The 14984-nt window shown below is 47.9% G+C and overlaps 1 long non-coding RNA gene across 1 annotated transcript in view; it reads left to right on the top strand.

Annotated features, from left to right (window-relative positions):
- The window catches only part of LOC118553146 (uncharacterized), a 35234-nt gene extending 21949 nt beyond the window's left edge, over positions 1-13285 (top strand). Inside the window, exons 2-4 of the long non-coding RNA XR_013447488.1 lie at positions 8492-8985; positions 11135-11221; positions 12656-13285. This is a non-coding gene — a long non-coding RNA (uncharacterized LOC118553146). The remainder of the gene's footprint in view (positions 1-8491; positions 8986-11134; positions 11222-12655) is intronic.
- Positions 13286-14984: the final 1699 nt, after the last annotated feature.

The raw sequence follows: 14984 nt of genomic DNA, 5'->3' as shown, positions 1-14984 counted from the left end.
TTGATTACTGAAAAGAGATATAGAATGAGCATGAACATGTCTTAGAAAAGGTCACGGATGAAAGTTATGTATGAATATATTCTTCTGCTTGAATGTCAAAATGACAATTACAATAATGAACATATCCTATTCTAGACCCTCTGCTAAGCACTTTATATGTAATATCTCATTTAATCCTCCTAATATCTCAGTGAGGTATTGTGAGGGACTACCTACCTAGTAGTCCCATTTTACAGATACAGAGAATGAGGCTAAAGAGGTCAAATAACTTGCCCAAGGTCACACAGTAAGTGACACTACTGGGGTTTAAACCCAGGAAGAAAATTCTAAACCTCACCATGTGTGGGACCATACATGGTATATTAGTTTTCATTAATAATACGTTCCTTTACAATAAGATCAGGATGCCTTCCATAATGGCTACTTCCAATAGATACAGGAAATCCCTAATTTCCACATACTTCGGGTTCCAGGAACCTGGAAGTTTGGGAACAGTGAGGGATCAAGCCAAAGAGAGCTCCTCAGCTAGCCCGGTGGGCACAGGAGTGTGCCCACAACATCCAGGAGAAGCTCTGACAGGACGAGCTCATCCTGGGTTTCTGGCACTAAGAAGCATCCCAGGCAGAGCAACAGGGGGTGAAAAGGGGACGGGAGCATTAGTTATCTCCACGCCTAGCCAGCAGGGGGCTGACAGACACCCTTTCCTATCTAGACCAGGATCAGAAGTTCTCCTTCTAAAAATAGCTGGGCCAGGCCAGCTCTGCAAGTCAATGCTGCATCAGAGGTTTATTAAAGCTCACGAAACAACTCTGGGGCGGCCAAAGCCCTCGCTGGGGGGGTCAGCAAGGAGTCCAGAAAGGGTGCCCGTGTTTCTTTAAAACTTATTCAAATAAGTGCCCTCCCTGCCCACCACATAACTAGTTGGGTTCAAAGTTTGGTCCTTCCTGTGACACGGGAGGTGTGGGTAGAAGAACAGGGGAGGATCGTTGTCCATCACCGATCTTTCCGGAGGGAGTGGGCGGGCGGAGCCACAAGGTGATTGACAGACGGGCCTCAGGACTCCAAGAAGGCCCTGCATCCAGTCTGACACGGGGACCAGGACGCTCTGAGACAGAATGGCGACTCTGTCCTTCCTAACAATAGAAACTCTGCGTCTTTGATGATGACTGATTGTTCTAGTTGTTAAAGAAAAAAATTACAGTGCTAGGGAAAAAAAGGAGTAAATTTTCCTGCAACGATTTAAGCTCCTGTCTTTTTTTTCCTGCTTTCTGAGAATGGGGGTTATAGCGGGTCATCCATGTCCCCAGGCTAACAGGAAGCACCTGTTCATTCTCCACTCCTCCATCATAATCCCTGATTCTCCAAGGCCTGACATCCAACTGAACTGTGCAGGTAGAAACCTCCCACCGTGCTCTGACGAAAAGCAGGCTTGGGCTGGCCAGAGGAGAAGGGTGCTTCCCAAGCTGCCCACCTTACCGGGTTTACTTTTTCTTGGGGGGGGGGAGGTAAGATATACATAACGAAGTTCACCATTTTAACCACTTTTGAGTGTACAATTCATTGACGTTACATACATTCCCACTGTTGTACATCTGTCATCACCATCCATCTCCAGAACTTTCTTGTTTTGAACTGAAAACAGTTCCCATTAAACAATAGCTCTCTGATCTCCCTGTCCTCACCCATCCACCCCCCCACCCCCACCCCCGCCCTTGGGAACCTCTGTGTTACTTTCTGTATCTAGGAATTTAGCTACTCTAGGTGCCTCATGTAAGTGGAATCATGCAGTACTTACTCTTTTGTGACTAGCTTATTTCATTTAGCATAATGGATTCAAGGTGTATCCGTGGTAGCACGTGTCAGAATTTCCTCTCGTTTTAAGGCTTCTATTCCATTGTATGAATAGACCAGTTTTTAGATATCCATTCATCCATCCACAGACATTTGGGTTGTTTCCACCTTTTGGCTATTGTGAATACTGCTAGGAACATGGACGTACAAATATCTATTTGAGTTCTGCTTTAAATTCTTTTGGGTTTATACCCAGAAGTGGATCAGGTTTACTTTTTAAAATTAAATGTTATTGACTCAGACGGCTCGTGATGCATGCTTATCCTTGGACCTTGCACTTCCACTCCGGAACAAGAGATAAAGCCAGTGTATAAATAGCAGCCTCACACAGCAAAGTGTGGCATAGGCATCTGTGATATTGTGATTTAGAATAAGAAACATAGTATTTGGTCCTCTGTCCTGGAACTAGCTCCTAAAACCTTTTTAATTTCCTAAGTGATATGAGCTAAGGAGGCATCTCTTTTTCCTAGTTCCTGAAGTGGCTCCAGAGCCATGAGGGTGAAATGGGGATCTTTTGTTATTTTGTTGTTCATAACGAGCCCCTTTCAACCACAACTTATGTTAAGGAGGTGACTTTTGTAAAGCCCTTAGTAATGTAAGGATGGGACTGGTTGCCAGGGGCACCAACCTTGATTAGAGGGTTGGAACTTTCAATCCCACCTCTGGGGAGGAGAGGGGGGCTGAAGGTTGAATCAGTCACCAATGGTCAATGTCTTAATCAATCATCCTATGGAATGAAGCCTCCACAAAACCCCAAAAGGACAGGATGCCTGAACATCAGAGGTGCTGGGAGAGTGGCCGCTCAGAGAGCATGGGAGCTCTGTGCCCCTTCTCACATACCTCAGCGCATACATCTCCTCTGTCTGGCTGTTCCTGAGTTACATCCTTTAATAACAAACTAGTAGTGTAGTAAGTGAACCTTTTCTGAGTTCTGTGAGCCAGACTAGCCAATTAATCGAACGTGAGGAGGGGGTCATGGAACCCTGGGACTTACAGCCAGTGGGTCAGAAGCACAAGGGACAATCTGGACCCCTGGCAAGTGTCTGACATGAGGGGCAAGGCAGACTTGTGGACTAAGCCCTTAACCCGAGGGACCTGACGCTATTTCCAGGTAGATAGCATCAGAATCGAGTTAAATTGCAGGACCCCCAGCGGTGGTTGGTTATGGCGGTGGTTATGGATTGCTTGATGTGTGTAAGAAGAGAAGGATGCCGCAGTAGAGCATGGAGAGTAGAGGAGACACAAGAGTGGTCCTTCAGAACCTAAGCGGGATCAATAAAGTATGCTGAGGAAAGCAGAGGGGTCAAGACTTTGTGACCAGACTGTGAGCACTGAAGGGCAGGGACTTTCATTTCCCTTGGGCACCCAGCATCTCATCCAGCCCTGAGCACAGTGGGATGTCGCAGGAGTTTGTTGATTGAATGCATGATTGAGGAAATGGAATGACATTTTATGGGGACTTTTATCAAGGACATGGCACTTAGGACCCTGAAGAACCTGTGGGAGGAGTTGGGGACCATTGCAAGGCTTAGGTGTGGGAGGAAGACATCCTCAGGGAAACAGACTGCCTAAGCAAAGGTGTGGAGGCAGAAAGCCCAGGGTGCAGGCAGGAAGGAGGGGGCCAGCTTGTTAGAGCTGTGATTTAGATAGTCCCTAAGAGATATGCTTTGGAAGGAAGAGGCTGGAGTTGGGGAAACAGGGGTGTGGTAGGGACTACTGGTTGTTCCTCAGTGAATGCTCCCTTCTCTAGTTCAGCTGGACATGGGGCCCCTGCTGTGGGCCCCTGATGTGAATTGTGTACTCCCCAAATTCCTACGTTGAAGTCCTAACTCCCAGTGCCTCAGAAACTGACTGAGATAGGACCTTTAAAGAGGTGATGGAATTAAAATGAGGCCCTTAGGTTAGGCTCTAGTCCAGTCTGACTGGCATTGTTATAAGAAGAGGAAATTTGGACACAGAGGGGTTTTAGTGATATGCACAGAGGAAAGACCATGTGAAGACACAGCAAGAACGTGGGCCATCCACAAGCCCAGGACAGAGGCCTCGGGAGAAACCAAACATGGTGACCCCTTGATCTTGGACTTCCAGCCTCCAGAAGTGGGAGAAAATAACTTTCCATGGTTTAGGCTCCCCCCCAGTCTGTAGGACTTTGTTATGACAGCCCTTGCAAACTAATACCAAATCCCCGTGGTCAGCAGGCAGCCGAGGGCAAGCATGTGTAACTTTCAGATCATGCACTTTCCTCTCTCCTCATGGGCTGTGGATTGGTGCTGAGCCATGTTCGTGCAGGGAAGGCAGCCCCTGGGAGGAGGACAGCGGGATGGGGGAGCCCGGGCCTCTGACACTGTCCCGCCCACAGCAACCCCAGAGTGCTGACCAGAACCGTTCTGTGAGGAAACTAAACCCCAGTCCCTTGTCACAGCAGCCCAGCCTGTGTCCTAGGTAACGCAGTAGGCAGGCTACTCGAGCACTAGCTGGTAAATGGGACCTGAAGAGTGAGGCCACTGGGACAGACAGAGGGAAGATGGAAGAGAGGGTGCAATGGGCAGGATCCCGACTGAGAGCATGAAGTCGTCCCAGCAGGACCCGGAGCAAGCCAGTGCATTAGCCGAAAGAGGGGAGGGTGCCCTGTTTCTCAGGCCACGGTTCTCACCTTCCTTCTATGTCTCCTTGGTTTTCTCCCTCTGTTCCCTCTAAAGTTTCCCCTCCTCCAACCCCTGCTCAACCCTCCCAATATTCTTTGTCACTCCTCATTTTCTCCTGTAGTCTTCTGGCAAGAGACCCCACAGAACAGAGGGGACCAGCAGTGCCCAGGGCCCTGCCATCCCGGGGGTATGCTGTGGGACAGGGCAGACAACCAAGAATCGGAGGACACTTTCTCAGTTACAAGGCTCCTCAAGAAGCTCAAGTTCATTCAGTGAAGAAATAAATATTGAACACTTGCTCCTCATACACCATGGTAGGTCCTTTGGGGTGATAGATGATGGGGTGGTATACTAAGGTATAAATAAGAGGACTTCGACATTTCTTAAATGACTATAATATGCTAGATGCTTTATAAAAATATGCCTTCTCATTTAAATCTCATAACAATCCCACATTTTCAAGATGAAATGGGTAATTTCAATTTTTGAATAATTTATTGATCATTCATAAGTTGCTCTTAACAACGATCCTATATTTTTCTATATAGATGAAGACTTGCTTGATGTGGACAGCGGTGAAGTATTTCCTCAAGCAAAATAATAAAAGTAGACCCAAATTAAAGAGCTAGCTTTGCTGCTTAGTAGCTGTGTGACCTTGACAATTGTTATCCTCTCTCTGACTCAATTTCCCGGTCCATACTAAATGTTAATAACAGGAGAACTTAACTGTGTAAGACTGGTGAGAGAATGAAAAGAGAAATGGCATGTAAAGTGCCTAGTTCAGAACCTGGCATTACACTAGTCAATAAATGTCACTTTGGGAAAAAAAAAACCCCAAAAGCTTAGCTCAATGACAGAACTAAATGGGCTACTACCTTAAGGATGAGCGAAAACCATATCCCTTAAAGTGGCTACATTTTACTATAGAAGCAAACTGGTGGACTCTCTAACATGAGAGATGATGGTGATGAGGATGGTAATGAGGATGAGGATGAGGATGGTAATGAAGATGAGGATGGTGATGGCGATGAGGATGCTGATGGTGATGAGGATGAGGATGGTAATGAGGGTGAGGATGGTGATGAGGATGGTGATGGTGATGGTAATAGGATGAAGATGGTGATGAGGATAAGGATGGTAATGAAGGTGAGGATAGTTATAAGGATGGTGATGGTGATGAGGATGAGGATGGTGATGAGGATGAGGATGGTAATGAGGGTGAGGATGGTGATGAGGATGAGGATGGTAATGAGGGTGAGGATGGTGATGGTGATGGTAATAGGATGAAGATGGTGATGAGGATAAGGATGGTAATGAAGGTGAGGATGGTTATAAGGATGGTGATGGTGATGAGGATGAGGATGGTGATGAGCATGGTGATGGTGATGAGGATGAGGATGGTGATGAGGATGGTAGGCATTTATTTGTTACTTCTCTGTGTCAGGCACTGCACGAAACACTTTACACAAATTATCTCATTTAATCCACTTATAAGCTGGTCCTCATGTCCTCATTTTACCAGTCAGGAAGCTGAGTTTTTCAGAAATTAGGAAGCTTGTGATGTAGTAATTGGTGGAGCCTGAGGGGAGCCCAGGCATAGAACCACTCTGGTTTGTTTTCCATCCTTTCCAAATCACTGCAGTTAACAGTGGTGCTATTTTTCCAATGATACAGCAAACCATCTAAACATTTCTAGAATATGGAAACTTTACTTTTTGTTTTTTCATTCTTTTCTTTCATTTTCTTTTCTAGAAACTTTTGAGAGACTGCCCCCCTCCCTTTATTAAGTATTAGAAAAACTCTTAAAAATAATTGGAACTGAGATCCTTGGAGACCCGTGCCCAGACACAGCAAAAATCTTATACAAATGTATTCTGGACATAAAACTCAAGACCCTAATCTGTTTTCCTCAAGACTAAATTTTTCTTTTCTTTTCTTTTCTCTTCTCTTCTTTTTTCTTTTTTTAAAGATTTATTTAGGGGCACCTGTTTGGCTCAGCCGGTTAAGCATCTGCCTTGGGCTCAGATCATGATCTCAGGTCCTGGGATCAAGCCCACATCAGGTTTCCTGCTCAGCCAGGAGTCTGCTTCTCCCTCTCCCTCTGCCCCTTGCAGACTCTCTTGCTCGTGCACATGTGCGCTCTCTCTCTCTCCTCTCAAATAAATAAATAATTTTAAAAAAAGATGTATCCTCTCAAGCAAATAAATTTCTTTTAAAATGATTTATTTACTTATTTTTGAGAGAGAAAGAGTAAGTGCGCTCAAGTACGGGGAGGGGCAAAGGGAGAAGGACAGAAACAGACTCCCCACTGATCACAGAGCCGACTTGGGGCTCCATCTCACGGACCTGAGATTATGACCTGAGCCGAAATCAAGAGTCTGATGCTTAACCGACTGAGCCACCCAGGCACCCCAAACTAAAATTTTTCTTAAACCTGGTTATTTTCCTTTTAAAGAAGTGTTCTAGTTTTGATAATAAAAATTTGTAAACTTGTGGGAGGGGGTGGGTGGTGGTCAGGGAATAGAGTCTTCACTGTGTGCATGTAATAGGCCTCCTAATCCAGATTCTGTATTAAAATAGATTTGAGGGTGGGTTGGGTTAATTACAGTAGTTTTCTGAGTCCGAATCCAGACATGTATAAGATTCTAGAATGCATGAGAAGTAGAAAGTTACCCAGACTCACAGTTTGCCAGAAAACCAGAATGGAAAATAATCAAGGGGCAAGGTATCCAGAAAATAACCTGAAAAGCACCAGCCGGGCCAGCTGCAGACAATTACAAAGCCCAGGGGAATCCAGGCCAAGTGAGCCTCCAGCCAGGCAAAACATCTCACCACACAGGGTGCTGAAAATTCGAGGAAGAAGGAGGCTGGCTGGCAAGGGAGCTTGCCTGGTGGAAGGTGGGTAACCGAATCCAGAAAAAGTGCTTCTCCAGCTTCCAACAATCAGCCTTGTTCACCAAAGTGTACCCTCTCCTTCCCCCTCCAAAGCTGACCCTATGTGTGGTCCCCACGGAACGGGCAACATTCTCAAGGCTGCATCTCACCTCGTTCTTCCCCAAAGTTTTGGGCTAGAGCAGTGTTTCTCCAAGCCTGGTGGGAAGACCCCCACCTCTCTCCCCCACCACTACCCCCAGCATAATCACAAGAGATGCTTCATCCCCCTTCCAGCCCTGCTGAGTCAGAATCTTGGGGCTGGGGCTCAGGCATCAGCCTTTTTAACAAGCTCTCTAGGGGTTTAGATGCAAGCCCAAGAGTAAGAACCACTAAACTGTAAGCAATTTGAAACAGAAATGGTGTGTTGTCTGCTGTGGTTTTCTTGGAGCCTGGCACAGGTAAGTGATCGGCAATTATTTAGCGGATGGATGAATGAATACCGGGAGCTATTTCCCCATCATTTGCGGTGGGAGTTAGCTCGAAGAAGAAGGGTCTCCTGGGGGGCTCAGGCTTGCCTAGGCCAAGGCCAGGCCTCCTGGACTCTCACACAGGGCCTGGCGTCTCTGGCCCTTTTGCCTTCTTTTGCCCTGCCCTGTGGCTCAGCCGCATCTGAGCAGCCCCAGCCCTGGCCCAGGGCCTAGCCAGGCCACCCTGCAGTCAGACGCTTCTCTCTCCAACAAACTGCCAGATCAACCATGTCGGGCTTTCAGCACTGGAATTTGACAGAACAGGAACTAACCTCAGATTTGCAGGCAGCCGCACCACCCTGAGCCAGGAGGGTGGCGCTGGGGTCAGCCCGAAGAAGGCCACAGGAACTCTTGGTGGTTTAACCCCATTAAACCACACAGAGCTGCCAGCCAGCCTTCCCAGGAGCGAGGTTTGCCCTTCCTGGGCCAGCTCTACTTGGTTAAGGCAATACAGCGGCACCCCCAGCCTGCCCCTCCCCCCCAACACTGAGTTCTGGACTTTTTACGTTGATGAAATGATCTGATGTGGTCACACTGCCTCATTTTGCAGAGAGCGGTTAGCTTTCAATGCACTTTCATTTCTGTTATCTCTAGGATCTCATTTTGTCCTCCAAGAAGTACACAGGTATCTGACAGGACAAAGAGGTGGATCGAGTGCTCGAGGTCCCAGACCCGCTGAGAGGACTAAGGTCTGTGTTTAGGGCAGCCAGCGGACCTGGCGAGGCAGCTGGCCACATGCTTCTCAACCCTCACATGTTTGCCCATCTCCAGACCCTCCCCAGAGCACGAAGTGGGTTCAGTGCCCCTAGGAATCTGCATTTTAATACGCCCTTCCAACTGAAGTGAACACAGCAAGAGGCATTTTAACACACTTCTGGAGATCTCACTGGTTTGTGTGGTTTGACAAAAGTGAATGATTTTATTGGTGAGAATTTGGAAGCCCTTTGAAAGAAAAATGGTCACTGAAACCCTCAAGCCCTTGGCTTACGCTACACTGGAGGCCCCTTCAGAGGAATTAACCTGCTAAAAGAAGATAAATATACCCTAAAGCCCTTAGTACTCTTGGGTACTTTGGCAATGCTCAACAAGTAAGTGTTGGTTTCTTTCTTCCTTCTCTTCAATGCCAGTAACCTTTGGCTGTATGTTCTTAGGCTAATTTTGAATTTTGTCCTATTTTTGCTTTTAGCTGTTTTTTGTTTTTTTTTGGTTTTTTTTTAAATCACCTTCAGTTGTCACATGTTTTCTCCCGTCTTTCAAACTCCTGAAAGCTTGACCTTTTCTTTCACACACCAAAGGCTCCCTAGTTGAAAAATGTCTTGGGGCTCACATCGGAGCAATCAATTTATTTCCACCTGTGTCCCACTTGGACATTGACACCCTTCCCACGGCCAAACCTCGGGCCCAGAACCGGCCCTGCCACCCACCCCCACAGAGGCCACCCGTGGTATTTATTTAAAGATTTATTTATTTATTTATTTGAGAGAGAGTGAGTGAGAGTAAGCACAAGCGGGGTGAGAGGCAGAGGGAGAAGCAGGCTCCCCACTGAGCAGGGAGCCCGATGCGGGGCTCGATCCCAGGACTCCGGGATCATGACCTGAGCCGAAGGCAGACGCTTAACGAGTGAGCCACCCAGGCGGCCCCCCGGAGTCCTTCTATTAACATTCTGCTGTATATAGTTCCATTTTTATGTCTGCCGGGTTTTAAAAAATATATTTGGGATCACGCCATTTTATAACTCAAATTTTTTTAACTTGTATATCATGCTATGTTCCTCAGGTCATTACATCTTCTAAAGCATGATTTTTTTTTTTTTAAGATTTTATTTATTTGACAGAGAGAGACACAGTGAGAGAGGGAACACAAGCAGGGGGAGTGGGAGAGGGAGAAGCAGGCTTCCCGCCGAGCAGGGAGCCCGATGTGGGACTCGATCCCAGGACCCTGGGATCATGACCTGAGCCGAAGGCAGACGCTTAATGACTGAGCCACCCAGGCTCCCCTAAAGCATGATTTTTAAAAGACTCCCATAGAATGGAATTATTTGGATGTACCATAATGTACTCACTAGTCCTTAGGGGACACTGTAATGGATATTCATCATTTTTGTGGATCACTTAGTACACTTTGTATCTGAACCCTCTTCCTATGTCTAGATACTCTCCACCCAGTGAGACAGAACCTGCCTCCCACAAGGGAAGCTGGAAAGAATACTTTTCCAGGCTACCTTGCTTTGAGAATGTGGTCACATATCCTAGGCCACGCTAATGAAATGAATTTGCCCCAGAAACTAGCATATGAAGAAGCAGGAATTTCAGGCCTCCAGTCGGGTAAGGGTGGGGCAGGGGTGACGGCTCCATCAGGTTCCAGGAGGTTCCAGAACCCTGCCATTCAGCAGCTGTGGTGCTGACAGCATTAGTTTCAGTGTTTGTGCCCAGAGGTGTCTTCATTAGACATCCTGTGGCTTATTCTGAGTGTTATTTCTGACCTCCTCCATGCCTGATTCCCTGGTTTTCCGGGTGATAAATATATGCTTAGGTTGTTCCAACATTTGCCATTTTAAATAATGTTGGGGCTGACATCCCTGGACACAATTCTGTACATATCTATCCATTTCCAAAGGTTAAATTCCTAGAAGTGGAATTCCTGAATTCAAAGTATGAACATTTCCCAGGCTCTTGATAAATGTTGCCGAATTATGCTTCAGAAAACTAGGAATTTTTAATGTCCCATTTTTGCCGTTGCCTGGGTTTTTTTTTTTTAGAGATGATATTTCTTTGTAATGTATATCATTTTCCCAGTTTTCATTCATTCATTCAACACACACAAACACCAACTGTGTCAGGCATTGGGCAAGGCCCTTAAAAATAAATATGTCCAGCTAAGCAGTATGAGGTAAAAAAAAAGACTACAGCAGAGGTGTTGGGGATATCAAGTTTCAATCAATAGCACCCATCTTCCCAGCCTGATGCGAAACCAAATGAGAAATATGACAAAAGAGTAAGGTGTTTAGGGTCAGAAATATCACCTTTGTTAAGTTGATATTGAAAAATCTGACTTATATCTGCAGGCAAATTGGCTTCCTAATTCTGAAGCCTCAAATCAGGCAGGCTTGCCCACTCAGCTGGAGGAGCAGAACATGCATTCCTTATTAGAAACTAGCACCCGAGAAAAAAAAGAAGAGGAAGAGCGTGGGTTCCACCTTCCACAATCACCAACCTGATGTGTTTTGTCTCCTTCCAGGGAGCAAGTGGTAGACGGGGGTTGCCAGGAGCTCACGGTCCAAGGAAACCCTGTCCCATGGAAGGAAGCAACTGCAATGAGGAAGAAGTATTTTCCCCTGACAAGAGTTATAAACAAAAGGAGGGAGAGATTGTCTCGGAGGGTGGGGAAGAATTCGCAGTGGACCCAGGTGTTCCGGGACTAGGGCCTTGAAGGATTTCACCTGCAGGACAAGTGGTGCAACCAGCTCGTTAGCTCCTACAAGCACCGGCCACAGACCTTGAAACTTGCAAATCAAAGAGAAAATGTCTGATGGCAGATCAGCCAGTGTTTGCCACAGACAAGGGGACTAGATAAGAGATGTTGTCAGTATGTCACTGGTTCTGCTTCAGGGAGAGTCCTTCCTCCCTCTGGAGGCCTGAGCTTTCTGGTCCTGGACCAGGACCCTCCCCCACATGGCAGAAACTGGTAGCCGTTCCTCAAATCAGTTTCCTAGTCGTCCTGGGCACAGCTCGATTATAGTTTCCAGTGTCTCTCATCATTAGGTACATCCATGGGACTAATTTCTGGCCAATGGAAAGTGAGCACAAGAGGTGCAGCATATCCACGTATGCCCTGTAGTGCGATGCAGTGTCTCCCCAAAATTCATGTCTCCCCAGAACCTCAGATGTGACCAAAAGAAAGATTTTTCTATACCTACAGAATACTCCTGACCCCAAACAATTCTCCACTTCTCCGTGGACACCAACTGGGTATCCTTTAAGTTAACTCAGTTCTGACACTAACTACCTGGAGTTAGCACAGACTCCACAGGTTAAAGGCTCAATCCCACAAGACCGAGCCCACTTCAGATACCATTCCCAAGTCCTGGGTTGTCACCCACACTTCTGGCCAATCAGCTATAAATTGGGGGAATCCCACAATCCCCTCTTCAGGTTTGAGAATTTGTTGGAAATGCTCACAGAACTCAGGGAAACACTCACTTACATTTACTGGTTTATTATAAAGGATATAATAAAGGATACAAACAAACAGCTAGATGAAGAGGTACAGAGGGCAAAGTCCAGGAGGGTCCTGACTGTAGGACCTTCTGCCCCCATGGAGTTGGAGTGCAGTATCCTCCCAGCACATGGAAACTCCACCAACCTGGAAACTCTCCAAACCCTGTAGCAGAGGGATTTTTATGGAGGCTCATCACGTAGGCATTAACTCATCTCCACCCCCTCTCCCCTCCCTAGCGGATGGGGGTGGGGCTAAAAGTTCCAAGCTTCTAATCATGGTGTGGTCTTTCTGGTCACCAGCCCCCATCCTGAAGCTATCCAGGAGTTCACCAAGAGTCACCTCATTAGAACAAAAGATGCTCCTGTCACGCAGGAAATTCCTAGAGATTTAGGAGCTCTCTCGGACACTAAGGTCAAAGACCAAATATTAGAACAAAAGATGTTCTGACATCTTTATCACTCAGGAAATTATAAGGGTGTCAGGAGCTCTGTGTCAGGAACTAGGGTGGAGACCAAATATATATTTCTCTTTTTGTCCCAGTGACCTTATTTGGAAGACGGATCCATGAGATCATCCTGGATTACAGTGGACCTTAAAGCCAATGACAAGTGTCCATAGAAGACAGCAAAGGAGAAGTCACAGAGAGACCACGGGGAAGAAGGCCATGTGAACAGAGGCAGAGAGTGGAGTGAAGCACACACAAGCCAAGGAATGCCAAGGATTGCTGGTAGCCACCAGACGCTGGGAGAGAGGCTTGAAAAAGCTTCTCCCTGAGAGCCTCCAGAAAGAATCAATTCGCTGACACCTTGATTTTGGACTTCTGGTCTCCAGAACTGTGAGAGAATAAGCTTCTGTTGTTTTAAGACATGAGGCTGTGGTGATTCGTTACGGCAGCCCTAGGCACTAATCCAGGCCCTAAACCCTAAAGCCGTGCAGAGTCTTCCCTGCTCGTCGCCCTCTGGCTGGCTGGCATGGAGACAAACCCTCAGGGATCCGAAGGGACGAGCCTGGGTTCCTGCCTCACTGTTCTGAGGGAGCAGGAACACCTGGGGGGCAGAAGCCCTGTTAGCTGTAGGAAACCTCCCTTCTGGATGGATCTGTTGCGGCGGCCAGAGCTATCTTAACTACCCCCTCCCCTGCCCTGTAAAGCAATAAATTGACCTTCTGGTTTGCACAGTGGTCTTGTGGAGTTTATCATTCTAGTTTGTCACTGAAAGACAGACCATCTATGAATACACTGAAAGTCCTGTTGTCAGAACTGGGAAGCTGAGAAGCAAACCCTATTCCTGGGGCCAGGGGCCTAGTCTGCACTCAGTCACCAACTAACAGACCACCCCCCCCGCCCCCGCCATCAGCGTGGTCTCTCCCACCCCACCCAAACCTCCCGCTTGCTCCTGGACGGGGCAGGAGTGAATGGTGGCCAGGCTGGGCAGGACGTGTGAGCCAGGGCGAGTCCCCATCTCTGCCTCTCCTGGGTGGAGACAGTGTGTCGCTGAGAGACATCCTCCGTCCCCTGCCCGTGGAAACACGGTGCCTGCGGTGGGGAAAGAGCAGCAGGAGGGCCAGGAGGGCAGGGAGTAAGGGCAGGCTCTTTCTGAGAAGAGCAGGAGAGGAAGAATGGAGCCAAGGAAGGCGGGCAAGGAGCTGGAGTATGCGGAGCTGCAGCCCAGGAACCTCCGCTCGGGCCCTGGCCACCTCCAGGCTTGTCACGGGGTGCAGCATGAATGGCTCTTTCTAGGGGGGCTTGGCCATGTAAACCTGATCTGTGGAGGTGTGACCGGGCCTCCGCCCACCCCAGCTCTGAGCTCCCTGATGGCAGGAATATGCTCTGCTGGACACTCTGTCCCCCGGCTCCTGTAGATCATGGAGCAGTAGTAATGGACAGCCCTGGAACAGGAGACCAAGGTCAGACTGCGAAATCCCCCGAATGCTGAGGGAAGTTTGAACCCCACTCTGTGGACAATGGGGTGACTCTCAGTTGTGCTTTGTAAGATCTGTATTTTAGAACACCGACCTGGGAGCCGTGCCTGCAGAGTAAGACCATAGTGAACATTTGTGTAGCTGAGTGAAAGCAAAATGCAGTATTACTGCTCGTCACGTAATGTATTTCAGTGTCTCTCTTACACACACACACACACACACACACACACACACACACGCTTGCACGCGGCCCACCAGATGCTGAAGGCAAGACGCTACGTGCATGGCTAGTTTCCAGTGGGCCCCCCAGAGAGCAGGCTGGATGCGAAGTTCCGCGGCCCGAGTGAGCCATGAAGACAGAGGTCACTGAGGGTAAGGATCGGAAATGCCGGGTCCGATGTCGGGTAAAAGGCTACGTCAGCCACACAGATAACGTCACATCATCCTCCATTTGTGCTCCGTGAATGCAGGACAGCTTTGGTGAAGGATGCCAGCCGGCCGCCGACTCAGCAGGCGGCTCCGCCCCCCAGCTAACGGCGAGATTTCAGGCCAGTGAAATTTCCTTGGAATCCAGGGTTTTGTTGTTTGCTGGTTTCCCCCTCTCTTTTGTCCTTTCTTCTCTTCCTTCACTTGTCTGGCCTGAGAATGTTCTTGGAAGCCTGTGGTCCAGAGAAGTCCTGGTGGGTCATTTGTGCCAGCAATAAACCCCTCACCTCAAGGAGGTAAGTTGAGGGAGAGTCCTGGGCAACTCGGTGGGGTTGGGTCAATACCAAATATGTCCAGCCCAAAGCTCTGCCCAGGGAGTGAGATAAACATTGCATCAGATACTGAAGCTGCCCAGAGAAGGTGACAGGTCATGGGCCTAGATGACAATAGGTCAGGACAGGGTGAAGCCAGGGGCTGAGGAGCTTAGGACAGTGGACATTCGGGGAAGAGAGAACGTGGGGGG

Source organism: Halichoerus grypus, chromosome 5, assembly GCF_964656455.1.
Source record: "Halichoerus grypus chromosome 5, mHalGry1.hap1.1, whole genome shotgun sequence".
In the NCBI taxonomy this organism is placed as follows: domain Eukaryota; kingdom Metazoa; phylum Chordata; class Mammalia; order Carnivora; family Phocidae; genus Halichoerus; species Halichoerus grypus.
The sequence above is the reverse complement of the archived record's forward strand: the minus strand, read 5'-3'. Positions and strand labels throughout refer to the sequence as shown.